The following is a 26,779-nucleotide window of genomic DNA, read 5'->3' as shown; positions in this document are numbered from 1 at the left end:
AATTTGTGTCTGTATGCCTTCTGTGTTTTTAAGTTTGTTGATGTTGTTTTATGTTGTGCTGTATGTTTGACAACCTATTGAAAAACTAATTTCACTGAACTTAACTAAATTAAGCGAAGATGAAAAACTGGTCAATATTCAGGGGGCCACGCTCGATAAAATGATCATCCATCTTAATGTTTGTGACTATAATAACATCAGCCAGTCAACTTAGTACAAACTAGATCACGTATGTGAAAAATGTAGTCAGTCAAGTTGCAGCGGCTGGACATGCAAATTCATCAGGTTCAATGTACAGACACAATGTAAAGCCACAAACCTGAAACATAACAGTCATTTGAAGCCCTTTACCACAATATGCTAGTGATTCTGTGGAGGGCCTTACATCAGGTGGAATTCAACTTGTGGCAAATAAGTGGATAGTTCTAGAAAGTATGATAACCTTAATTACCACTTTTAATAGCTAAACAGCATGATGATCACAGGCTGCTGTAAGAGAGGAAAAAATCACTATCTCTATTATAATCTATCGCTGCACTTGACTTGATGAATCATTTAGCAGCTCGCTGTCACTTACTCGGCAGTTGAGGAGTGAACAAGACGAACGCCTGGGACAGCTATGTGCTGAATGCCAGAAGAGAACTGCCTGCCTCACCTCGAACCTGTTCTCTGCCGGACAGATGTTGATTTAAAAAAGTCCACAAAACACAGTTGGTGACAAAAGCACTGTACATTATATACATAAGCTAAATTATTGGAAATAAGTTCACATATTAAATTTGTTTAAACCATTTTTGGTGAAGTCCTGAAATAATGTCACAACATGAAGGATATTTGCAATTAAGGCAATGTGGCCCAAATTACAAGCATTTGAATGGGAAAATAAGAAAATTCAGCGATTTTGAACAAATAAAAATCGAAATTGGTGAAGCTACATGAAAAATAAATATTTTTTAGTACAAACCACCGGATGAATATAACAATTTAAATTACTTTATGATTATAGATTTTCTTTCTTTCCATGATGGCTGGTGAGGCACTGCCTCACCTGCCTCCCCTGACCGCACGTCACTGCTCCAGAAATACACTCAGTCACATGTAAATGCAGTTCATGGCTGCACAGGACTTTGACTGAGTCAGGAACTGGAAGTTTTTATGGCTGAATTAGAGAAAAAGGACAAATAAGTGTATTGCCCTGCAGTGTGAAGACAGAATAATCGAAAATATATCTGATAACCACATGAGACATCACAGTCATAAAGAAAAAGTCTCATAAACCTCAACGCTTCATCCATACAACTGATGCCTAATATGAATTATTCATTTGAAACATCTTGCTAATACGTAAATCTGACAACGCTGTTTGCTAAGTGGTCCAGAGATGCCTTTCTGCATCCTTTTGTGCTTGTCTACATGGCTGTGTATCCTTGACTGAAGTCAGGACAATGACAGTGATGAAGGAAAGATGTATTTGTTTGTGCTCTTGCATCCAGAAGCCTGTCAGATCTTTCTGAGTTTCAAATCAAAGTGCGTTCCCAGCTGTGTACTTGCCCCCTGTAGCAATACTGGCTGTCTCGATGAGTATGTGTGTGACTGGCTGGGCGAGGGACAAGGCCTGAAGACATTATGTGCATTGCAAAGAAAAAGGGTGAGACAGTGTGGACAGATTGAGACAACACTATCATTACTGCTTGTCCATGAGGATTTAGGGTCAGGGTGCATGCTGCTCCTCCTACCCTGGAAGCTTAAACGGAGATCTGTCCATATTCCCAGAGATCCAAAACTAACATCTTGTTTAATGCAGTACTGTAGGACCTGTCGTTGAAATTTTTAAATTTGCAGCAAAAGAGAAACCCTATAGCAGGTGGGCAAAATAATCCCAAAACTTGTTTGTTTATCAACATCAAAGGCTTTTAGTCTGACTGGGTAGTTTGGCTCCAGTTTCACTATAGTCAAAAGGGGCCACAGATTGATAGCATGAATATAAACAAAGAGAGTATTGTAACCCTTTGATGCACAACAATTGTAAGAAGTGACCCGGTTGGGTTCTTATGATCTTTACAAAAAACATTGCATGGCTCGATATTCCAGGTTCTATTTTCTATTCAATGGTGTACTTGTGTGATACCTATTTGACTGAAATGTATTTTTTCTTCTAGTCTTGTTAGTATTCAGTATTTTAACTGAATATATATTCTTTTCTTTTTAACAAAGACCATACTTTTTCCTTTTAGTCTCCAACTTTGTGACAAAGCACTGCTTTTGTATTTACACCAAGTATACACAGAGATGTAAACTGTGTACACTCCTGTGTCACAGGAGGGACACTCCAACTTGGAGTGCAAACTCGGCATTTACACTCTGGATTCTTGGTCTGATAAAACTAGATGTTACTTTCTAAGTTGGTTCAAGATTTATATACTATGCCTTCAGAAAGTCATCACAAAAAATGTGTTCCCTCATTGAATTTGTCAATGTCCATAGAAGCATTTCACAGAGATACACTTCCTATGACACAGAGCTCAAAGAAGTTGATTTTACATAAAACTACCCCTATAAGTTATTAGCAGCAGATGTAGTATTCTAATCTTAAATATTATGTTTCCATTAGTTAAGAACAAAACCCATCACAATCAACAAAACATCAGTCTCTGGGTAATTAATCTGTATAATGTCTTTCATTTAGTAAACTGAGCTACTGTGATACATCAACTTTTCTATTATATTCTAATTTGTTCAATACTATCTATGGAGCAATGAATCCACAGAAACTTCTAAAAACACAATTTTACAAAAACAACATTTTTAGTAAGCAAAGTTAGAAATTATTACAATATAGGTTCACACAGTTATTGCATCAAAGAGGAGTTTTAAATTTAACATGAATGCCTTATTTGTACTCTTATAATTAAATCATAAAGTTATTAGCACAGTCAGTCATCTTTAGACTCTGACTCCAGTCAGTGAAGTCTCAACTGTTGTCCACCAGTTCTGAAGGTAAAGCCCCTTTGACCTTTGACTCTGAGTCAGGTTCTGCTGGGGTTTTCTCCTGTTAAAGTTTTCCTCTCCTCCGTCATTAACCAATGTGGTCTGTGTTTTCTGACATCTTTCTACCAGAACCAGCAATAACTTCCTTAGAAGTCATTGGCACTGATAGATAAGAGCTGCGTTTTGGAAATACTCTGCCTGAGGTGTCTACCCACTGTGAACTAGTCCTTGTCAAACCACCTCTATTTCTCACTCTTAGCCTAAGCCTAACCAGCTTCAAGGGGTCCCCAAAGTCGGTCCTTGAGGGCTGGCATCCTGCATGTTTTAGTTCTCTCCCTGTTGGCACCAACCACCTTTTCAGTATGTCAATGTTCTTCTTAGGCCTTCTAACGAGCCATCATTTGATCCAGGTGGATTAAGCCAGGGAAAGGACTAAAACATGCAGGAGGCCGGCCCTCGAGGACCCACTTTGGGGACCCCGTTCTCTTAGTGGCTCTTAGTGAAAAGATAAATAAAGTCAAAGTCACTGGTCATAGTCCTCAGAGCTCTCTGGAAAACTAGGTGCTATTTATTAGGAACATATTGCCATTATGTGAGAAAGGTGGAGCCACAGCCCCAACACGATTTCAATTGACGCAGTTTGACTCCAGAAGAGGGGGCTGATGGGTGAATTTTACACTGAGAGGAAACCTTTTAGCTTTGAACACAGTAAAGACATAATGTGGCAGGAAAATGGGTGATTGGGCTTCAAAATAAGAGTATTCCCATGAGGAAGGTGGAACGTCTCAGCTGGACTTTAGTGTGTTTGTGTGCGTGCCTGTTTGTGTTTGTGGCTTTCATCTAGAAAAATAGATATTATTATTAATGTGACAATGCAGGGCTTTCCCTTCCTTCATTATTTCCTTTGTTCTTTATTTCTTCTTTTGTTCATTTCTTTATTACTTTCATTTATTAATTCTCTCTTTCTTTCTTGCCAGAAGAACCGGTAGTACTGTATCAATATTAAGGAATTATTTACCTCCGCACTTAGGTTGAAATGCAGTATTATTTACCCCTATACTTAGGTGAAAATGTAATTTCGCCTTATTTCAAGTGTACTAAAATATTCACAGTAGACTAGACAAAAATACTTGATAAGAATTTGTGTTTCCACAGAGTACACTAGGGTAAAAAGTTTTTTTTTATTTTTTATTTTTTATTGCTGAACTATTTTAGAAAGAGCCTGAATTATTAGTGTATTGTGTATTTATTGCACACTGAGTCTTTCCCAAGGCTTACTCAAAGGGTTCCTCCTCCTGCTTTATTAAACCATGTATTTATTTTGAAAGATCTGCCTGGAAGTTATTGTGGCGTAATTTGGCTCTCTTGATACCAGCACGAGATCCAGGCTTCCAAATAAGGAATTTGGCTGTCGCCGCGCGGACACACGGACGGACAAGGACGCTCCAGAGCCGCGAGCTGGAGACGGTAGTTCCCGAGACGTGCGCGAGCTTCCCTTAGATCTGCGGCTTTGTCGCAGCTCTCACATTCACCTGGGGGAGCGTGAGGCGTTCGTGCGTGCGGAGAGGATTTCCAATTTCAAAGATCGCCTAACTTTTTCCAGACAAATAGACTCTAAGGATTAAAAACAAACAACGAACAAATAAAACAAGGCATAGAAGAAGACGAACCCAAGTGTAATAAGGATATTTCTATCAGAAGTGAAGAGTTTGATTTTGGAGCAGTGGGGGAATCAAACAGGGAGAATACAAGCTGAATGCGTTTTACGCACTGGGAGCGCATCAAACAGAGAGCCTGAACTCCTGACAGTTTCTCTGTCCTCTTCGTCCCCGAAGCGTCGTACTTATTTAGCTAAGGGTGAGGCGAGATTTATCAGAATAAAAACGCGTTTGGTGGACTTATGGCAGGACTTACCCCTTCTGGAATTGTTGAACACTCCGAACGCACCGACCGTTGACCACTGCCGGACGGAGTGGTAATTTACTCAAGGTAAATTATTTGTTTTATTATTCGTATTATTTTGTCCAGTTCTCTGTTACCGATGTGTTAGGAACTGGTCAGGTCATCTCAAAGTTTCCTGTTGAAACATTTTGGGACGCGTTGCCCTTGTTGTTCATATAAAGGGCAGAAAATACCACAGAAAGGTCAAGTATTAAAATATGTGAGCTGTCGTTTATTCGGCAACTTGGTGTTTCTGGAGCCAGGCCAGGAGACATCCGAGTGATTCTCAAAGCTCACACGCCCAGTCGCTTTGAAGCCCAGGGTGGCTCGGGGCATCGTCTGTCCGCGGGGACGCAGCGCGTCGCGACTCTCCGGGGATGCGGTGTCGCCCGAACCCAACCCTGCTCATAACCAAGACAGCTGAGCCATTCTCTGTTTTTCTACTGAAGGTAAATAAGAGCAACAGTGTCCTTCAGTAAAACAGAGAAGAAGTGAGCTTAACTATATGAACTCGCTCGCTGTCCACCATATAAATGGCTCTCATACACGTTATTTTCCCATTCACTTAAATTGCTCATATTTTTCTTGAGAATGTGAATAGTTTAAAATAAAATGCCGGACTACAAACAGCTTTTCTCATGCATATTCAACCAACGTATAATCGATCGTTTACCGACGCAGTTTGGATTATTCTGAAAGAACAGCGGCTTGGGTCCGGAGTAAGCTCAGTGCATCTCTCCTGGATTCCTTGTTTATTTATTTACACTTTAAATAAAAAAAAAAAATAATTTTCTAACATGTTTTTATTTATTTATTTATATAAACAAAGAAAGACCAGGAGATCAGGAGAGCTGCGGGTCAACTCCTCAGATTTCTCTATTTGCAGCTTCCAGGTGGCTTGGATCCACTTTCAAACATCCTGGAAACAGGATCTGGATCTGCAGGAACACAGCAGAAATGTGCTGAAGTCATGTCTTGGTGATACTTGATGAGCAGACGCAGAAATCATGCCTCCGGTGATGCTCATGGGGGAAACCCGAGTCTTTGCAGTGGATGAGACGGATTAAGAGGCTGTGGCGCACCGCCTGTCTCCAGCTGATGGCCCTGCCTCTCAGGAGACCTCATCGCCTCTAAATGAGTTGTCATTCACATTCACAGTCTTTTTCTGCTTCGGTGAACCTCCCTGGAGTCTCCTGGAGCTGGAGTAGGACTTCTTAGCCTGCCCAAGCTGTGGCACTCAAAGCCAGCAGAGGAGGCAAGTTTGGAAACATTGCAGATATTGGAATTCATATCAGTCTAATAAGAGCTGTTAATTCCTTTTCATTGGAAAGCAAAGTCAATATTTGATCTCCTAATCTTTTTAAATATGGCTAGCTCAGACTGTTGGGGGCGCTATAGAACATCCATTCTTTCATCTGCTCATTTTAAGCTCCAGCTCCAGTGCGTTGCAGTCTGAGGTGGTGACTGTTGAATAAATAAAGGCTGTTTGGCCTCAAAGCTGAGATTTCTGACCAATCGGCTTCAACCCCTTTCAGTTGGCTCTAACGTGAAAATGTAATCTTAAAATACATAATCAGAAACTGGGCTTAGTTTTTAAGGTCCATGCAGAGGTGTTTTTACATTGCATAAACGTGTTGTAACACCTTCTGTTGAAGACGGATTAATGGAGTTCTGGTTTGGAACTCATTAAAACCTCCAGTTGGAGCTGGTTATTCAAAGAAAATATCGGAAGAAATTGTCCCAATGGCTTTCTTGGTGAATTTTATTATTATTGTGATTATTCACAGTTGATGCATCGCTCATATATCCATTAACAGTCTTAGTTACCATATGGTCTAAATGATCTTTCTTAAAGCAAGAAAGAAATGTGTTACTGCAGCTAAAACAACATAGCGTACTTACTGATGGAGTTATAATTATGTTTCATATAATTACATTATATGAAGAGTTTTTTTGTCCTTAGATTTAACCATAGAATAAATATCCACTAATTGTCATTGTATATTATAAGTTGATAACAGCTGGTACATTAAATAAACAGGTTGCCCTTTAGCAGGATGAAACCACGTTCTGCACCTTACAGACATTCTTTTAAACGTTGTTGTAGTGAGAGTGCTGGATGCTCTTTCCCAGTTTGTGTTACATTAAAACAATGTGTTGTAGTGGCCTTCTGTAAGCCTGCTGACCAGCAGTGTGCAGCAACAGGTGGGGGAGGAGGGGGTAGTGCAGCACTACTACTGTCAGAAAAATCTGTTTAGTCTGGCTCAACTGTTCTGTGGCACCACTTTAAACGTTTAAAATGGTATGATGCTTTTCATTTTTAAATGTTTGGTATTCATAAATGTACAAACATGATGTGCTTTTATAAAACACATAATGACAAATTTTGTGCCAAATGAAAATGTGAAAGTTTATGTGTTTAAGTAAGAAAAAATATTCTATTAAGATTTTTGATTTTCTTGTTGGAAAATTAAACTCTTTTCTAGGAAAGAATTTCAGTAAAATATTATTATTATTATTATTATTATTATTATTATTATTATTATTATTATTATTATTATTATTATTATTATTATTATTATTATTATTATCAGCCATCTAGCTGCTGATGCTTGATAGTAAGACAGCAACAAACCTCCAGTCAAACAGTTTACACTTCACACTCCTGAAGAACAGAGAACAGGAAGATGAATGAATCTTTTTCTCGCCCGGAATACTTCTTTTCCTTGGCAATTCTGAAGAACTCACTAAATGACATGTCAAACAGACAGCTATAGAAATATATAATTTGTTTATTGTGACTGTTATCTTTTGAGAAAAAAAATGGGGATTTTTAAAGACTAGATTATTTCTTTATTCCCTGTCTGCTCTATGCTTCACACAGGTTGGACAAACTCTTTTCTTTTTTCCTGAAATGTCATAGAAAGGGATTTAAAAAGGAGGAATGGTTAGATTGAAGGAGTTCTGGTTTGAAACCTCAACCTAGCGGCGATCCAGATGATACCATGATCCAGTGATTGAAGCAATATTAAGCATAAAAGTGTTATATGGCACTTTTTGTCAAGGCGCCATTATTTCCACATCAGGCCAATGACAAAGCTCTGAGAAGAGCCTGATATGCAGGACTTGTCAGATGTTTTAAAGTCACAAGCATTTCTGGGACGGAGCCAGGTTTAGGGCCTGACAAACATCAACCTGGCTTCCCTCAGTACAGGTACATGTTAGCAGTCAACTGTTTTATCTGCAGAAAGAGAAGAGATAAGCGAAGGGAAGTCAACAGTGGTGCCCTGACAGGCACTGCTGGCTCCGAGGCGCAGGGATGAGACAAGCCAACAACGCAACACTGGCCTTTTCAGAGGCATTCATGCATGTTTTTTTAACCTAGATGTCCTCTTTTGTTTCTGCATCTACATTCTCCCGCAGCTTCGGAAAATACCCGTGCTGTCGGCTCGCTCGCCCTCCCTCTGTCTTCCCGTCCTCTGATCACTCTCTTTTCAAGCAAGGCTACAGTGTCCAAGGCTGTGAGCTGTCAAAGACACTCATATTTGAATTTGTAACATCAGAGGAACCAGCATGAGACAGTGAAGGGAAACAGGGGGCATCATTGAAAAGGTGGGAGATGAATGAATGAATGGGCGACAAGGAGACAGTCAGTGAGACGATCAAAGATGGATTAAAGGAGGGACAGAGAGAGCATATAGGACTCAGAAGATGTGCGTCTAGGAGGCCCTTGAACTCTAAAAAATGCCTTACCCATCATGCTTTGGAGTAAATGGCCAGCAATCAGTCTTACCGGACAGGTTATTCATGCACTCCCAAACACAGGGACGTTAAAATGAAAACCTACTGTGATCCTGTGTCCCACTGGCCTGTCAGCAGTAATGTGGGAAATAATTTTTCTTGTTTTGCCAGAAGGGACCTGGAGGTCCACCAGATCCAGTAAAACTATTTGTTTCCCTAATTAGGGACAAAATGAGAGGCTTGTGAGGGTACTTAATGAGGCTTGGCCGTGTGGGAACAGAATCAGGAACTCGGTTATTCTACAATTGCAAATATTTTACCGCAACATTTAACAAGTACTGACTAAAGCGGTTTCACGTATCAAATGTACTGAATGTCATTAGATGGGATTGAACATGTAAGTTTATTTAACAGAAAATTCAGCGTAATTCCCAACCTGGCTGGACTGGTGCTGCAGCAGATGCAAACGTCACAAACTATCATGAGCTTCGATTGGGTAGTTGGTTGTCATGGAAAAGGTGCCGCTAAGTTGCAAGAAAAATACAAATTCTAAAAACTGAAGTTCCACTATTATTTTCTCCATGTATTGCAGCTCATTCATGAGTGGAAGTTGTGACTGTCGTCTTGTGAGAGCAAGCAGCGTCTGATAACTTCATCAGTCCTGTTGCTAAGGTAGAAAAGGAGAGCTCTGTGTCAGCTATTTTATATGGAAACAACAGCAATCAAAGCATCAGAGCAGGAACAAAGAAGACTGCCTGTTTATCAGAGGTTTTTATGAGCATAAAAATGCAAATGTTTTATAGACTAAACAATGTAGAACATGGCCCTTTGGAACAGATCGTGTTTTATTCTCTGCTCTAGCATCAAGGCTGGATTGATTTCCTTTAGGTTAAACTGTGATACCTATTACTTTGCATTGTTCTTCTGAAACAAAAATGACCTTATTGCTTTTTCAGAAACCAAACACTGTTAGAGCTTAGGTCACAAACCTCTTAATTTGCCAAGGCCAAACTTCAGATGTATGTGTGATGGTTTACAACTATGTTAAGTCATAGAGGGAAAATACCAGCTGTGTTACATCAGGTATACATTTATTAATCAATATTTAGTGTAAGGGCATTAGGTTATTATATTTGACTGTTGACTTCACTGATCAGTTCAATTCAAATAGACTTTATATGAAAGGTAAATTAAATGTCACTTCATATCATTCAAGTCTCTTCAAAGAGTCATTGTGGATGGTGATGCTGTGGGCAGGAAGGATCATCTGCAGCAGTTTGTCTTGCAATGAATCAGAAGAAGCCTCTGACTGAAGACACTGCTGCTGTCTGACAGTAACATGACCGTCATGACAGCTCAACATCCAGGCAGTAGATATGATATTCTACAGTAACATTTCCTGATGACACCATGAAAAGCTCTGCTAATCCAGCTCACTTGCCTTCGCTGTTCCTCTTTACATCTCTGTCTGGCCATACAGTTACGAAGCAGAGAGATGTTGGAGATGGAATATGATCCTTTCACTTTAAGATCAAGAGAAGAGATGGTTTAAACTTCCCTTTGATCCTACTCTGCATTCATGATTCCTTATCATCTCCTCAGGGACTCCAGATGACACCACACTACTGACCAATCTGAGCTAAGAGGAGTTATGACTACTGGAATATCAGAAGAAATTTGTTTGTTCTACTAAATCTGATCCTATGTGTACATGTAAGGCTAGACACCACTTACTGTGTAATAGGGGTTGAACCAATTAGTCGACTAGTCGACTAGTCGACTCTCGGACATCTCGCGAGTTTTTACATTTCATGTCGACTAGTCGCAGTCATGTGATTGCCGGTGGTGACAGCCTGTGCTGATCTGACAGCACAGTATACGCCACAAGACACAAGAAAAATAAGTTAATACATTAGTTTAAATGATATGTAGATGGATGCATATTTGTGGTTTTACAGTGTTTTTAAAAGGAGATGGAGTTGCAGCTGCTCTAGCATCAAGGCTTCTGGATTGATTTCACTTAGGTTAAACTTTGTGACGATCTAACTAACACATTATGATGTTATGTTGCTGATTAAATAAAGATCTGTGGTAATGATTTTTCCTTTGAATGTGGGTTTCCCAGCAACTTATTATTTATCATAAACTATCCCGATGTTTTGTTGTTTCACTTGTTGCTGTTCTGTGTAAATGCCGTATTTTTCCGTGAAAACGGGTAATAAAGCCTGTACGTTACTCCAAAGCTTTGCATTATATGACGTCATTAACGACTAGTCAACTCGACATCGACTCGACTTTTATCATGTTGACGTTGACTAGAAAATATCTTAAATCGCTCAATCTGCTGAGTCAGCAGAGCTTCCTATCGGGCGGAGGAGAAGCAGGTGGTTTCGAATTCAGCTGGATCCGTTCATAACAAGTTTGGCTTGTGATGTTCCAAAAGCACCATGTAGTCAGTGTGATAATTTGACTCTATAGTAACTATCCAGAGATCATCAGCATCAGCGGTGTTTAGAAAAAAAGTCAGACCGACTTTGTGCAACAAACTTTTCCCGCTGCTCACGAAGAATGATCTGTTTATTGCTCTTTAATTCTCCATAATAGACTTAGTAAAAGCGAGTGTGTGTGGGGGTGAGATATTGCCGTGAAAATAGCTAATAAAGCCTCCAAGTTTGATCCTACTCTGCATTCATGATTCCTTATCATCTCCTCAGGGACTCCAGATGACACCACACTACTGACCAATCTGAGCTAAGAGGAGTTATGACTACTGGAATATCAGAAGAAATTTGTTTGTTCTACTAAATCTGATCCTATGTGTACATGTAAGGCTAGACACCACTTACTGTGTAATTTTGGTCAAGTCCAGATTTGTATGTTAGCTAAGAATATCAATGTTGAGAGATGAGACAATGTACAACACTGGGTTCACAAGCACCAGAAACAAATTCAACTATATTTTAAGTAAATTCTATATTGTTTATTTCGTCACAGAGTAAAGATGTAGAATAATTCAGTCCATATGTTTCGATTTATATTGTTGTGTAAATCTAAAGTGACCTTAAAGCCATGATAACACATTTAAGCATTTACTAATCCATCTATCCATCCATTCATTTTCTGTTCACCCTGGTCCCTTAGTGGGGTCAGGAGGGTCGCTGGTGCCTATCTCCAGCTACTTTCCGGGCGAGAGGCAGGGTACACCCTAGACAGGTCGCCAGTCTGTTGGAGGGCAACACAGAGACATACAGGACAAACAACCATGCACACACACACACACACACACACACACGCACACACACACACACACACACACTCACACCTAGGGAGAATGTAGAGAGACCAATTAACCTGACAGTCATGTTGTTAACTGTCAGGTCAAAAACATGACCTGATAGTCATGTGGTTTCTTACTTATGCATTTTGTTAAGACACCTGTCAGTATGCCTGGTTATTCTATTTTGCTTGTGTGAAATGCAAAAAAGAATTATTTTCACATATTTTCAGAATTTTCAGACAAACCCTCCCACTGGATTAGACAGCAGCTGAAAAATGATGATATTTGGCTCTGATTTGTATGCCAAGGATGGTTGATCATGTGTTTTTATGGCAGGATCAATTCACTACCTGACATTTCTTTATAAGGCCATCCTGAAACTGTCTCCATATTTTTTACGGCCTTAATCTTTTCGTCTCCCTATGATTTTTCATTTTCATATTTTTCCTGGTTTAAATGAAACTGCAGGAGAAATCAAACATCTAAATCTTATTGAGCTTTATTTGATTTCTTGTGAAATGACATACGGCACCCTGCTGTGGCTCCGTCCTGTCCTGAGCAGATCTTTGATGTGAGATTCCATTTTTAAGCTTTACGCCGTTTAGACATTTAGTCTGTTCTGAAAATAAAGCTTCTCAGCCAGGAGCTACAGCCTTCAGGTGACTTTTAGCACCTTGTGCCAGAAACACACGCTGCTCATACATCCAGAAGAATGAGCTTTTGTCAGTGTGGTAATAGAGTCTGCAGCACTGCACTCTGTGTCTGTTGGTTTTAGGCAGGGAAAGGATTTCATCTGACTTCTGGGTGCCGCCTCATATTTCTGGAGCCCCTGAGTGCTTGCAGTAATACTATGGTAGCATCTGAGGTGAGTGTCTGTGAATCAGGGTCTTTAATTAACATGGTTCTCTTTTCTTCTATTTTTGACTCCATGTTAGCACGTTCTGAGAGTGAAGTAGAGGAAACACCTTCACACCTCAGTGTGGTATGATGAGAGAAGCCATCCTGATCTGTTTTTAACACTGCACGATATGTGACTCATGAAAGAGCAAAACCCCTTTTCAAACAGCATTTTCTGTTGGAGTCATTGCAGTTGCATTGTGTTTTTGTTATTATTATTATTATTATTATTATTATTATTATTATTATTATTATTATTATTATTATTATTATTATTATTATTATTATTTATTTATTTATTTATTTACGGCAGCTGGACCTTTATTTCAAATTTTATGTAGCAGATGTTTTTATCCAATGTGACTTTCACAGGAAACAGAGAAAAGCCTGAGGGTGAAAATATCAAACTACACATAACAAGCTGACGTTTTTGGTTTGTTTCATTATGACTGGAAATGACAAATACATATCTTGCTCTACTCAGCGTCCGACAATAAAAACCGCTGTAATAAAATGTATCTAGTACAGAGATGTGCATTTGCAGAAAAAAATAATTCACAAGTAAAATTTTATACCGTATTTAACCCAACCATTTACAACGTGCACAGAAACATAGAAAATGGTTTAAAAGCTATTCACATATTTTAAAGCTTTTCCTTCAATGATAATAATTCTTTTGTTTTTGAAGCCCAATGTTGGTCAAGACATTGCTTACGTTGGTCTAAAAACATTATAGTCTCATTATAAATCACTTACACTAAAAATGTAAACTAGAGGGAAAACCTGGTATAAAAAGAAAATTATTTAAAGTTATTTTATGTTGATGAGGAATAATCTCAGACAATTTGATTGGATGAAAAAAATAAATAAATAAAAGTGAAAAGTATGATAAAAGTAACTCCAAGTGGAGCTACAGAGCAAACCGAGCATCCAAATTTAATAGATGGAAATCCCTTGTTGAGGTCAGAGGTCAGATGAGAGTAGGCAGCCTGAGACTGGGATTACCAAAATGTTTAACTCAATCTGTGAAAGGTTCAGATGCTTCAGGATAAAAGATAACTCAAAGAGATGCTGCAGTATATTACAAAGGGGTTATGAGTCACTTGAAATATTTTTATGGTATCACTGTTCATTTATGTTATCTGATAAAAACACCATACTAATTATGTTTCCTAAATGGTTTGTAAGCTTCACATTTAGGTCAACTGGTTTTCTTCCAAGTAGAATCTCTTTCTGCTCTTGACGTATGTGTTTCTTATTGAATATGCAAACAAATATTCTTGGAAAACTGAAGCAAGGCCATTGCTGTGTCATAACTTCTTTTTCAGCAGTTACCATGGTGAATAAATATCTGGAGGAACTACTAATGATTTATATATGTCAATTGAGGTAAATATAACTCAGGGTAACTGAAACTATTGGTTTCAGCTGACCTGGAGTGAAATTTGTGCCTTCCTGGTTCAGAATTAAGTAGCCCAGACGTCACAGACTCTGAGTTTGTAAATCGCCAGATGCTACTCCTGTTAGCGAAAAACGGGAAATAGTGGTTCACACAGGCTCACCAGAATGAGACCATAACAGATTTTAAAAATGTTTCTTGGTTTTATGAGTCTTCATTTCAACTCCAACATTCAGATGGTAGGAAAAGAATTCAGTAACAATTATGCAGCAATTTGTCATGCCAATGTGATTTAAAATAAACAAGGAAGATTTTCCAGAACTTGTGTTGTTAGAGATGCCACAAAGAATCAAGGCAGATGTGAAGCCAAGAAAGTTGTACCTAAAAATGTGGCCAGTGAGTGAGAGAGAGAGAGAGAGAGAGAGAGAGAGAGAATGTAAATCTGTAAAATGTTGAGCAGAGTAAACCACTGTCCTCTGTTTGGGAAAAGGAAACCTGAACCGTGATCAAATATAGCTTAATTTTGTCTCTTCTTTTCTGGGAATGCACTGCAGCATCATTGCTTGGTGTCATATTCCCCTAACGGAAGTAACTACATTAACCTAGAACACAAAAGTTGACCATAACATGAGCATTTAGCGTGAGCTAAAAGAAGCTGAACTTCTGTCCAGCAACACGCCAGTTCCTCTCCTGTGACTCGCTGTTAGCTGCTGAAATGCCACAGAAATGAGCCAAACGCACGTGGGCATTTTCACAGCGTCTCCTCCGCATGCACATACTGTACACACACACCTAGCTTGTGAATTCGCAGATGGTTCTCTCTGCTTCCTCCACAGCTTTCTCAGTGGTGGCGTGACCCTCTTTTTGGCTAAAAGCATCACTTATCATCAACACATTATGGTGTCATTGCTGTAGTTTTATTCTCCTGGCACTTTGCTGATTTCTTCAGTAGCCATAGGGCCATGGATGGTCTACGAAGCATTTCTAGGAACATTCTGTGAGTTATTGTGGCTGCATAAATTGATGACCATATGCGCAGCAGTTGCTACACACGCAGATGCATGCTGTTCTATTTGATACTTGTTTGTTTAAATTGGAACAGTTCTGCTTCCTTCAGAAGTATCCCAATAAAGCAGGCACAGGTAGTTTCATAGTGCAGGGTGAAATGATCTATTCTTGCTCTGCTATGATGAGTCCAGGGGAAATCTTTGATCTGGAGTGTCTGGATAATCATCCGTGGCTGAGCCCTGATTTCCATCTCTATTCAGCTCTCCCCTGGAAGCTCCATAAGAAGCCATCAACACTGGAACTAATCAGGGTTATTACCACTCTCCCTATTGAACCGCATACTCCACCAGATGTGGGCTCTGCCTCACCGCAGAGCTTGTTCTTTGTGTTGATGTTTCACACTCACTTAATTCTATCTGCTAATGCATTATGGCCAATCCTGAAATTGTGTTGGACAAAAATGTAGATAAATAATTTTTTGTTCCCCAGTTGAAAATTCATTGCTGCAATTCCTGTCTGAGAGATTCTGGCATTCTGTAATTTCAGGATCAGAAAGTCGGAAACATTGAATTTACTGATGTTTTGGGGCTTTAAGGGAGAGTGGAAATCAATAGGTTCCTTTTCCTGCATGTTTGAGGTAAATGGAAATGCACCTGATCTCCAGCTTCTATCTTTGACCTGTTGATAAGTTCTCTCTGTAAACTGTCATTTCAGTAGTCTTAACCCTCCTTTGGTTTTAGCATGACACTCAGAAAGAGCGCATAAAATGTCACAGCAGGGAAGCAAAGGAGGTTGTCCAGTCAGATGGTCACCTACTGTTATTCCAGAAAGTGACAGTTATTTCTTTTACCAGGTACCATATGTACCTGGTAAAATCACACAAAATGTGTCATCAACAATTTAATAAACATGTTCAAAGACAACTTGATTTGGAGTTGACTAATCTGTCTTTCCTCATACATATTTGATTAGCAAGGTTAGCTTCATTCACAAAACAGTATTATTTGTGTGTATTCTCTCTGACATTTCCAAAAGATTGCCAATATTTCAAAAATTCAACATGTTAAACGATAGGCAAAGGTTCACAGCTGAAAATCATTCAAAATATAAATTTTTCTGCTTCATGTCTTCAGTCTTACTTTCTCCTATCAAAGCAGCTTGAACAAACAACCGGCATGCCTCTGAAGAAAATAAACTTCTAAGTAGCTTTTGACATTTCTGTCCTTCAGCTGGTTTCATTTTTGCTAATGCTAATTTTGTGTCTTGCTTCTCAGTAACTACCCCTACACTCAAGAGTTTTGCTGTTATCACAACCTGATAACACTGACACCAACTCAACAAAATATGCCTGTACACCGTGTTCCAAATTTTTATGCAAATTGGATTTAAGTGTCATAAAGATTACGTTTTTTGTTGTGCTATTAAATTTATAGATGATATTGTGGGTCAGGGTTCTTTGAATCACTATAATTAATTTCAGAGAGCTGGTTGATTAGTTTGTCTAGTGAGCTCAATTATAGGAAATCTACTTCAGAAGGATGTTTCACATTATTAAGCAGACCACAGGTTCCAAGCAATATGGGAAAGAGAAAGGATCCCTCTGCTGAAGAAAATCATCAGATAATGTAGTGCTGTATGACAAGGTATGAAAACATTAGATATTTAGCGAAAACTGAAGTGATATCGTACTGTGAAGACATTTGTGGCTGATTCAGAACAAAGATGGGAGTCATCAGTAAATGGTTTATTTAAGAGTCATTAAAAGTGCCATTAGAAATCAAGCTAAATGTTGGTCAATTCTCATCACCAGACAATTTTTCTGTCTACGTCCAGTTCCACAAAGCCCAAGTCAGATACCTGCTTCCAGGCTTCCAAGAAGATTCTGATTACTTTCCAGATGGTATTTCCTGAATTTCATATTCAGAAATTAACAAGGAGTGACTGAATTTCCTGTACAGTTTCATAAAATTGCTTGTCTTTCCTCTGAATATTGATCCACAGTTGTCAGGTGGCGATTTTTCTTATGAGTCATGAAAGTCTTGGTAAAGTTTTTGTCTCCCTGAAAAAGAAGCCATGTAGTTTGTGTGCTGACGCTCCACTTCATTTCATCCATAATGTTGTTTTTTCTCCACTTAGAGGACATCACAGCTGGAACTGAACATAGCATATTTTGCCAACTTAAGCACTTGTTAATTTGCTGTTTTGTTCTTGCATGATGAGCTAATGATGGATGAAAACAAATTAACAAAAGAGGCAATTTATGCATCGTCTTATATTCTCTCTCAAGCAATAAGTGTTCATATTTCATTTTGTATCTACATATTTATTGTCCTCTCTGGACTGGTTTTATTTCCTCTCTATCAGATTGCGTTCTAACAAATGGCTCTTCTTCACTCTGGTCCTCCTCTCCTGTCTTTTTGAATATCTCTTCCTCTTTATCCTCTTCCTCTCTGATCCTCTTTGTTCCCATTTTCCTCTCAGGTCTTCTCAGCTTGAAGATCTGCTTAACTTTCACACTCTCTACTTCAGGGATCACTAACCTTTTTGAGACTGGGAGCTACTTCACGGGTACAGAATAACATAAAGGGCTACTTGCTTGATACAGACATAAATTTTCTTGGCTCAGGCTTTATAACAATAATACATATATGCTGTCTAATTATATTAATGTTAGAGACTACTCACAATATTTATCAGTAATGATTTACTATGGAAGACATGGTTAATTGCTATTATGTGACCAGACGTTTTTAGTTCAAAGTTTTAAGTTTGATTTCCTTTTGGAGCTTTTCTGTGTGATTCTAAATTGCCCACAAGTCAGTTGTACAGTATGGATTGGTGCAGCTGCAGCTCTACAGCTGTATGCACTGTGAGATTTTCCTTTAAATAAAAAAAAGCAAAGAAAAGTTATTGTACTTTCTATTATTCAACCCTCATTTCTATTAACAAAATTGCGGAGAGAAGAAAAAGTTATTTTGTGCCAAAATATCTTGTATGTAGCCTACATCAGTGTGAGTCTGTGGAGGTCAAAGGTCACGGCAAAGCCTAAATTATATTGGTCAGTTTGCTTTTTCTGTCAGCTAAAAATGATGAGTGGGGTCACCTGTTGGCTGACACCAGCAGATGTCAAAAAAAAAATGTCACAGATGAAGACACTGCACCTGACCTGCAAGAGCACAACCACCTCTCCAACACACATCATGTGCACTTCATTCAAAAGCCGCACAAACCTAAACTACTAAAGCAGGGCACCCTTTTTTTCGTTTTTATTTTTTTTTATTTTTTATTTTTTTTAACACAAACAATGCTAAATAATAAAGACATGGAAGCAAAGCCTACCTGTGAGATACATGGAAAGAGGAGGATGTAGATTTCCAGGTTCAGCTGGTGTCAGACGTCCAAAGAAGGAAAAGGTGAAGCAACAATGTTTGCTTAATTTTTACTCTTTTGGGGAACGTTTCAACTAGATTGAATTGTTTAATCCACAGTCTTAGCGCGATGCTGAGGAAGAGAGGCAGATGTCAACAAACGGGTGACCCATCAGTTCTCCAGTTCGGGAAATGTCAAAGAAGTTCATAAACCGGTGATCCGCCAGAACCGCACACAGTAAAAAACTCTGCCGGGATCCAAACCACTCTTAGAACTATGGGAGGTTCAACCTGCTCATTCATTTTTAGCTTACAGAAAAACCGCCAAGCCGCCAAATAAACAAAAGCAAACTGACCAATAAGATTTAAGCTTTGGCCTGGCCACCGCCACAGACTCAGATGTGTGCTAAGTACAAGATGTTTTGACACATAAGATCTTTCTTTTTCTCCACTATTTTGTTAATTGTAAAGATTGTTCGATAATAAAAATTTCAGAAGTTATTCTTTTCTTTTTATTACTTCAAGGAAAATCTTAAGGTAGGCAGAGTGGGTGGAGCCTGCAGGTGCTGCTGCCCTCCGATAATATCCTGCAGGCGTCTGTGCAGCTCTGAACTTTAACCATAGAAAAGAGTTTTATGCATAAAGCAATTTATAAAAAAAATATATATATATAATTTACTTTTAAAAGACATCTAAATATAAACAAATGTTATTAATTCAATGTAAAAACAGTAAATTAAATAATTTTTTGCCAGTGCTCCATAATGGCGATGGCTATTTTTTTGAACTTGCTCTGTGGGCGACTGACATGGTCCCCTCAGGCGACCTGGTGCCCGCGGGCACCGTGTAGGTGACCCCTGCTCTACTTTACCCCAAATAAATCTTTTTTTGTTCACCATTTACCCACAGGTGTCAACACAAACCCCAAAATATTGAAAGAGTCCACATCACTGCTTTGGAAATATGGATGCATATAATTAAAAAAACAGTAAGGGAATTTATCTTAAGATAAAGATAAACAAAATTTTATTTAAAACTGAATAAAAAAACTGCAAATTTAAGCTGACCATCATTTTATGTTAACACACAAGCAGATGAACACATGAAAAGCAGCAGAATATATTTCCTTGGAACTAAAATGTTTTCATGCTTTGAACCAGGTGAACAAAATATTTCAAATATAAAAATGAAGCTCTTGTTCCATTTGCTTTTTATGCAAATATCCGAATTAGGGTTGCTGTGAATTGTGTTTTCAGAGTAACTGATGGCGTTGATAATAATAATTGGTCGACTTCAAGAGTTTTTTAGCTGACACAATTTTTAGGAGATTAGTTTTTTGGTTTCTTAGGCTTTTTGAAAACTAATTGTTTTTCTGCACACCGCTTTGTGTGTGCCTGCTTGTGGGGTTGCATGTGCGTGTGCAGTCGTGTGTGAGTGTGTGTGTGTACCGCAGTCTGTAGGCGTCCTGGGTATGGCTCTGCTGCATATCTCAGCATAATTTGGCTCCACGCTTTGGATCGGCTCAGCTCTGTATCGCCAAAACAATCATGCTGGATGAAGCATCTGTTTCAGGGACAAATTTGCCAGGTAAAAAAAAAATGTTTTTAAAGTTATGAAGCTCAGGGGTTCAAGTCAGGAGGTAATCAATGAGGATCTGAACACCGCAGATTTTCTTACTTCAACAAAAAGACACAGGACCATGTATGTGTTTCAGAATACTAAATAATCATAATCAGCTTTTTAAACTTCAAAATGCTCTTTATACATTATATGCTACATTTTATGTTTGAGGAAAGTTCAGACAAGAATCTGGACTCTCATTGGATTGGTCTGCCTTTGCTTTTTTGTGTTGATGTGCAAGGTTTGGAATTAATGACATAAAAAATTGCATTTTAATCAAAAATTATAATTATAGGAATTAAACATTTTCGTTTCAAAAACCATTTGGTACTGCTAAAGTATTGAATACACAGACATAGCAGCATATCAAGTCAAAAATGAAGGCATTTCTTGCTTCTTTCCAGTGTTTCAGGAACTCCTGATTGTTCATTGAACCTTAGAAATGTGAACTGTGGATGCTGACATTAGCATCGGGGACGTCTGTGCTGCTGCTGCTCCAAGTTTAGCACTGAGATGCTATTTTAGGCTTGAATGGCTTTGCTAATAGGTTAACTCCTTTTAGCACAACTTGAACACATCAATAGGGTTTCCCAGCATCTCATCAGATTTATTTTGAAGCAGAAATTAATCCCCAGTGAGCCAAGGGAAGCGTCCATGCCAACCATCTCTGTCTACATATTTCATTTGTGTGTCAAGTTTAACTGTTGTATCAGGTACACAGTAAAATGTTCCAGCTGGGGACTATCTCATGTACAAAACAAATTAATTTTTACAATTTTTGATGAAAGACTCCTTTCTGACATGATGGCATGTTAGCTATGCTGATTGGTGTGGGTGCTTAGAGTCAGCAGCATCATTGTCTGCTGGGTTGCAGCTGCTGGACGCTGGTTCAGCTGAGCTGTGCTCTTTGCGTGCTGCAAAAGGCAGTGCTAAAGGAGTATCTTTTGAATAATATTCCTTACTTTAGCTTAGGTATAGTGGAATTGGGTAACATCACCAAATTATAATATGTAAAGTAGTAACAGTTGTAGGCTATTGTTATGGAGAAAAATAAAAACATTGCAGCCTATTAAATCCATGGCACCCTTAGCATTTGCCTATAAGCTCTGGATTTAGGAAAAACCAACATCAAGTTCTGGTTCGGTCCACATTTGTTTGTCCACTGTAGCTGCATGAGAAACCTTAATGTTCTCACATAGGAGAGTTTAGTGAGTACCAGGGGATCCATTCTGTTTTGTAGCCGTGTCACTTTTTAAAGTGTTACTGCAGAACATTGCACTTCGCATTCAGTTCCACACGTAAACATTCTGCATGTGTTCAGGTATGAAACAATGCTGTATTTGTTGGGCATGAAGCAACAGGACAGTACTGGATATGTTCTGCATGTATGCACCCCTACTTCACAGCTTACTGAAATCCCTTAGCACGTGTTGAAAACAAGTGTTAGCTGCTGACATACACATTACATGACTAGTCATTTGGCTTCTGTTAATGGCAACATGGCCGCAGTGTCACATTACGTCTTCAATTAGCATTTGAAGGTAAACGGGGGCTAATTGTTAAATGATGCGTTGCTTCTTTTTCAGCAGCTTTGTCCGTATTTGTCATTCTGACATTTAGCCCCAGCCTGCTTTTATCCTCTGATAGCGTTGTATCTGTTTGCTCCAGAGGCTGCAGAGAATCACTGAGACACTCCGAATTTGCATTGAGCAGAATATCAAGCTGCCAAAGAGCAGCCTGTTTGATACACAGCCATTGTTTGGCTTTGGCTCCAGGTCAAAGTGAGAGCAGTAGGCAAAAACTGACAGACAGATACCAAATCAACAGTCTGTACTTCCCTCTCCCCCCTCTCTGGTGTCTAATGAAGAAGCTAAATGTGTTGGAAGGGATTTTGTTGTTGGCCTTCATTTCATCCTCTCCACCATCTGCCCTTTCTGGAATCTCTGAACGCTTCATCTCTGCATGTGCCGGAGGAGCAGATTAGATATTTTTTAATGTTGATGAAATCTGAGTTTCTGCAGCAGGCATTGTTTTCATTGTCTGTTCAGCTACTGCTTATCTCAACTACCCAAGTCTTTCACTTGTGCCAAAGAAATAGGAAACAACATGCCTCACTTGCTTTGCACCCAATGAGTTTTTCCTGATAGAAGAATCCCAAATGTTAAAAGTTTTATGAACTTCCTAAACTTTTCATCAACATGAGAGGAGCAAACAGACTGTAATTCAAACGAAAATGCCACAGTCCATTACTTTAATGTCTGGATATGAAGTGGAAATAAAATGCTGCCAGAAATAACAGTTTTAGTCAACAACAAAAAGCTTAAAAACGCAGCTCTCTTTAGAAAGGAAATGTTTTGTGACAGGAAGAGAGGATCAGGTAGGCACCACAAGCTCAGTGTACAGTGATGAAGCAAACCTGTCAGTGTGTGTAATCAACCGTGTACACAGTGGCCAGTCACCACGGATACAGACTGAGGGGAACACAACAAACACACACACACACATTTTTGGTGCAGATATGTGTAGTGGTGGGAATCAATTAGAATATCTTCAGATGGAACCTTTGTTTGTAAAAACAAATGCAGTAATAATATAAACATGTAATCCGTTGATTAAATTTACCGATTTAAAGTCACGGCCTTATAAAACACATGCAAATTTTTCTCTCACTGTCTGAAGTTAAGGCTGCACAGTGGCACAGTTGGTAGAGCTGTTGCCTTGCAGCAAGAAGGACCTGAGTACGATTCCCGGCCCGGGTTCTTTCTGCATGGAGTTTGCATGTTCTCCCTGTGCATGCGTGGATTCTTTCCGGGTTCTCCGGCTTCCTCCCACAGTCCAAAAACATGACTGTCAGGTTAATTGATCTCTCTAAATTCTCCCTACTGTGTGTGTGTGTGTGCATGGTTGTGTGTCCTGTATGTCTCTGTGTTGCCGTGCGACAGACTGGCGACCTGTCCAGGGAATACCCAGCATCTTGCCCGGAACATAGCTGGAGATAGGCACCAGCAACCCTCCTGACCCCATTAGGGACAAGGGTGAACAGAAAATGGATGGATGGATGGATGGATGGATGTCTGAAGTTAAATCTGACCTGTTGTTTTAGGTCAATAGTAATTTCCCAAATTATTTATTTTTGCTGAATGCCAGAAATCTTAATGAGAGCTAAGTCAGACTACCTTATTTTGTTGAAACAAGTAAAGCAATTTCACAGCATGAACATCTCCAAGATGCTTCATAGAGAAAAGGAGAAGGGTGTCATATCAACAGATCCTAATGAATATGTCACTTGACTGAAGTGACTGGAACTGGAAGCAGTTTGACCTTTTTTGGTAGATTCAACTAATCATCATCTGACCTCCTTGGGCACTTTGTAAAGAATCATTATGGAAAATATTAAATGAGCCAATGTCACAGGAAAGGTTATACACACTTTTTTCCAGTACACACACGTATTGTACGGACCAGAGACACATTATAAGCGAGAGACGCACTGCATAGAGATGACAGCATATGATGTTTTCAAAAATTCACTTCTTTATTCACATTTATGCACTTTAAGTCTGCCACAAAACAAGATACTAAAAAAATCATATCAGCTTTGCTTGTAGTGACATTACTGATGAAGAGCATCAGGCTGGGTGATAATGAAATACACCTACATATGAAAAACACATTTTAGAAAAAAAAAACACTTGGATTTGTTTTTTTTTTATTTCTTTGGTCTGTCTTACAAGAAATTCCATGTTCATGTTCGTTCATAAGGTTTAACAGAGAAGGTGTAGTATTTTGTAATACATGAGGGATGTTTTTTGGACTTTGTAATGACTACAATTATGCTTTTGCGTTGCTTGATTGGATGTATGACAGATGCAGCACACATAAATCTTTGAAATCTTCTCACAGCTCACACATCACAAAGAAGTCACTGTACATATTTCAACCTATTCAAGCATTATAATCAAAGACTGCTTTAGTTTTTGTGCTTTTATCAGAACAGCAAAAGTCTATAAGAATCCAGTAACTGTTATTCTAATGTGTTAACAAGAGTCAGGCAAGGTTAAGTAACAAAGTGCTTAAAGGGCAGTTAGAGACTGGTAGAATGCAAGTTAATGGTACATTGCAAATTACAACTCATTACCTTAGAGTGGATCCTGGAAACATTTTACCATTCACAGCCATGTTCAGCAAAAGTCTCTGAGCTCATCTAAAATAAGAATATGAGTAAAAATCCCACATTTGTTCTGAAGCAAAATGCAAGCATGCTTTTGAATGTCTTCACAGCTGCTGTCAGACATTGTGATGGTTGTGTTATGCTCCTGCTGTTAATGAACACTTGTGACAAACAATCCAAGTACTCCTGTGTCATACAGCAGGACAGTATCATAACAACTGGCCAACCAGTAGTTCAACAAAACAAAGACAAAGGTAATTTAACAGTAGCCCAGTCAAACATCTCAAATGACTTAAAGCCAGCTAAGAATTTTCGGTTTGGCCAAAAACAGGTGATTCCTGCTGGAAAATCCTGTTCTATTCCTGGATTTTTACAATTATGTAAAAAAGTAAAATAAAAGGAGTGGGCTACAGTGATCTAAGAGACTTGTTCTCACTCAGTCATCATCTTTGCCACTAGGGGCACATGCAGTTTAGGGTACAGGCACTTTCCAATGATCATTATTTGATCTTAAAATTCATGTGATCTGAAAATGTTCTTTGGCAGAAAAAGAATAAATCTGTAAGTACTTTGGGGAACACAGAGGTCCTGTGCCAACTCTCCAACCCAATCCTTTGAGCAGTAGTTGGAGATGAGCAGCAGTAGTATTTGCTGGCATTGGGTAAATGTACTCTAAAGGCCCTTCTTTTTTCTCTTCTGTGCAGAGGGATCACAACAACATGCCACAAGGGTTTAAACAAGTGTTGCTCAGATAGCAAAGGCAGGGAGACAGACAAGACACAGAGAGAGATAGTGAGGAGAGGAAAGAAAGAAATGCTGAAAACTTTTGTCATAACAAATTCAAACAAAAACTGCCAAGCAACTGAGCTGAAACATTCAGTTTTGCCTCTAGTGGTGAGTGCTTGGAGGACAGCTGAAGTTTTCCTGATCCCACTGTAGGCTAGTAACACAAACATTAGACTAGACTGACTTTTTTTAGTCAAAATTAGCATTTGTACATCATTTTTCCTCAATAGTCAGGATGTAAGATCCATGCTTCAGGTGCTTTATCATACAGCACAAATAGGACTAAAACTGGGAAAACATAAATAAATATTAGCAAGGTGCAGAATTAGCCTAAGTACATGACAAACTGCCTGCAACAAATAATGTTCATCAATACAATCAAAAACGGTTGCAATATTTCTTAATTAGCAATATTTACACACAATGCTACCAAAGGCTATAATCCTAGGTCATCAGGTGAGAGCTATACATTTCCCTCCATTGATTTGTAGTATACATGGATTGTTCTGCCTCCTGAAACAGCAGAAAAAAATAAGCTTTGTTTTGGTAGCTGATGCACTTGTAAATCTGCCTGTGACATTTTGATAGTGTGTGACACACTGCTGGGAGAGCAAATATCATTAGAACGGAACAGAATTAAAATCTGTCACTCAATGAGTCTATTATCTGAAGAACCAGTGTATCGTGACCAGAACCAGCACCAACAGGAAGTCCAGACAAACAAGTGATGAAAAAAAAAAGAAACAATGGATGAAGTAGGAACAAAAGTGGACATTAGAGAAGGAAGGATTGTGAGGAAGGGTCAGTCAGGATGTCCCCAGAGAATAGAGTGCTAAATATTTTAGCTGTCATGGCCGAGGATAGGCAGCTGGTCCCTTTGCATGGCAATGAGGGGAAAGGAGCAAGGCCTTGTTCAATAGAGCCCTTTAACCGTGGGAAATCTCTTCACATTATCAGACACACACGCACACACCCACAAACCAGCTGAGTAAGAGCCACAGGACAGTGAGGGTCTGTGCTGCCTCGATGGACTATCTTCGCTCCCAGAGTCTGACTCGATTTGCTGCACAGTTCAGACCTTCAGAATGATGCTCGCATTTTAAACCGCCGTTGGTTCTGCACTAATTTTCTTCAATTTCAGGTTTTTAATAACTACAGCAGATCATTTGGTGCTAACTATATCATTATTTATGCCTGGCAATTTTACTTGTGGGTGTAGAGATGCAAACAAATAATCGAGATATGATTAGTTGTCAAAAACAACTAACCTTGTTAGCGGTGAGCCTAAGTCTTGCAAAGAAAAGCAACAATACTGTCTATGAAATATAGCTTTGACTGATATATTGTGTAACCAGTCAGTAAAATATGATATTAATTTTAAACCGTCAGAATAAACTCTTGGAAAAAAAATGTGTCCTATATTAATATTACAAGTAAAGTGAGAGCAGGATAAAAAAGCACCTTCTTTTTTTCCAGTGGGTTACTTCCTCTCCCTATCAAATATCATATTTGCTCTAAAAATAACTTAAGATTTGCAGAAGATCTGATCTGATCCTTTTAGATCCTTTTTGGTTATTGTTTTC

The 26,779-nt window shown here is 38.9% G+C and overlaps 1 protein-coding gene across 7 annotated transcripts in view; it reads left to right on the top strand.

Annotated features, from left to right (window-relative positions):
* The first annotated feature begins 4,427 nt into the window (after positions 1 to 4,427).
* adgrb1a (adhesion G protein-coupled receptor B1a) overlaps positions 4,428 to 26,779 on the top strand; it is a 163,097-nt gene continuing 140,745 nt past the window's right edge. For 3 of the 7 annotated variants that reach the window (XM_044116706.1, XM_044116710.1, XM_044116705.1), the window contains exon 1: positions 4,432 to 4,977. The gene's annotated coding sequence lies outside the window, so the exon portion shown is untranslated. Of the gene's footprint in view, positions 4,978 to 26,779 lie in introns of all 7 variants that reach the window. The other 4 variants (XM_044116707.1, XM_044116709.1, XM_044116712.1 and 1 more) reach the window with 3 other exon arrangements.

Source organism: Gambusia affinis, linkage group LG05 (assembly GCF_019740435.1).
Source record: "Gambusia affinis linkage group LG05, SWU_Gaff_1.0, whole genome shotgun sequence".
Classification (NCBI taxonomy): domain Eukaryota; kingdom Metazoa; phylum Chordata; class Actinopteri; order Cyprinodontiformes; family Poeciliidae; genus Gambusia; species Gambusia affinis.
This window is presented reverse-complemented; position numbering and strand designations above follow the sequence as displayed.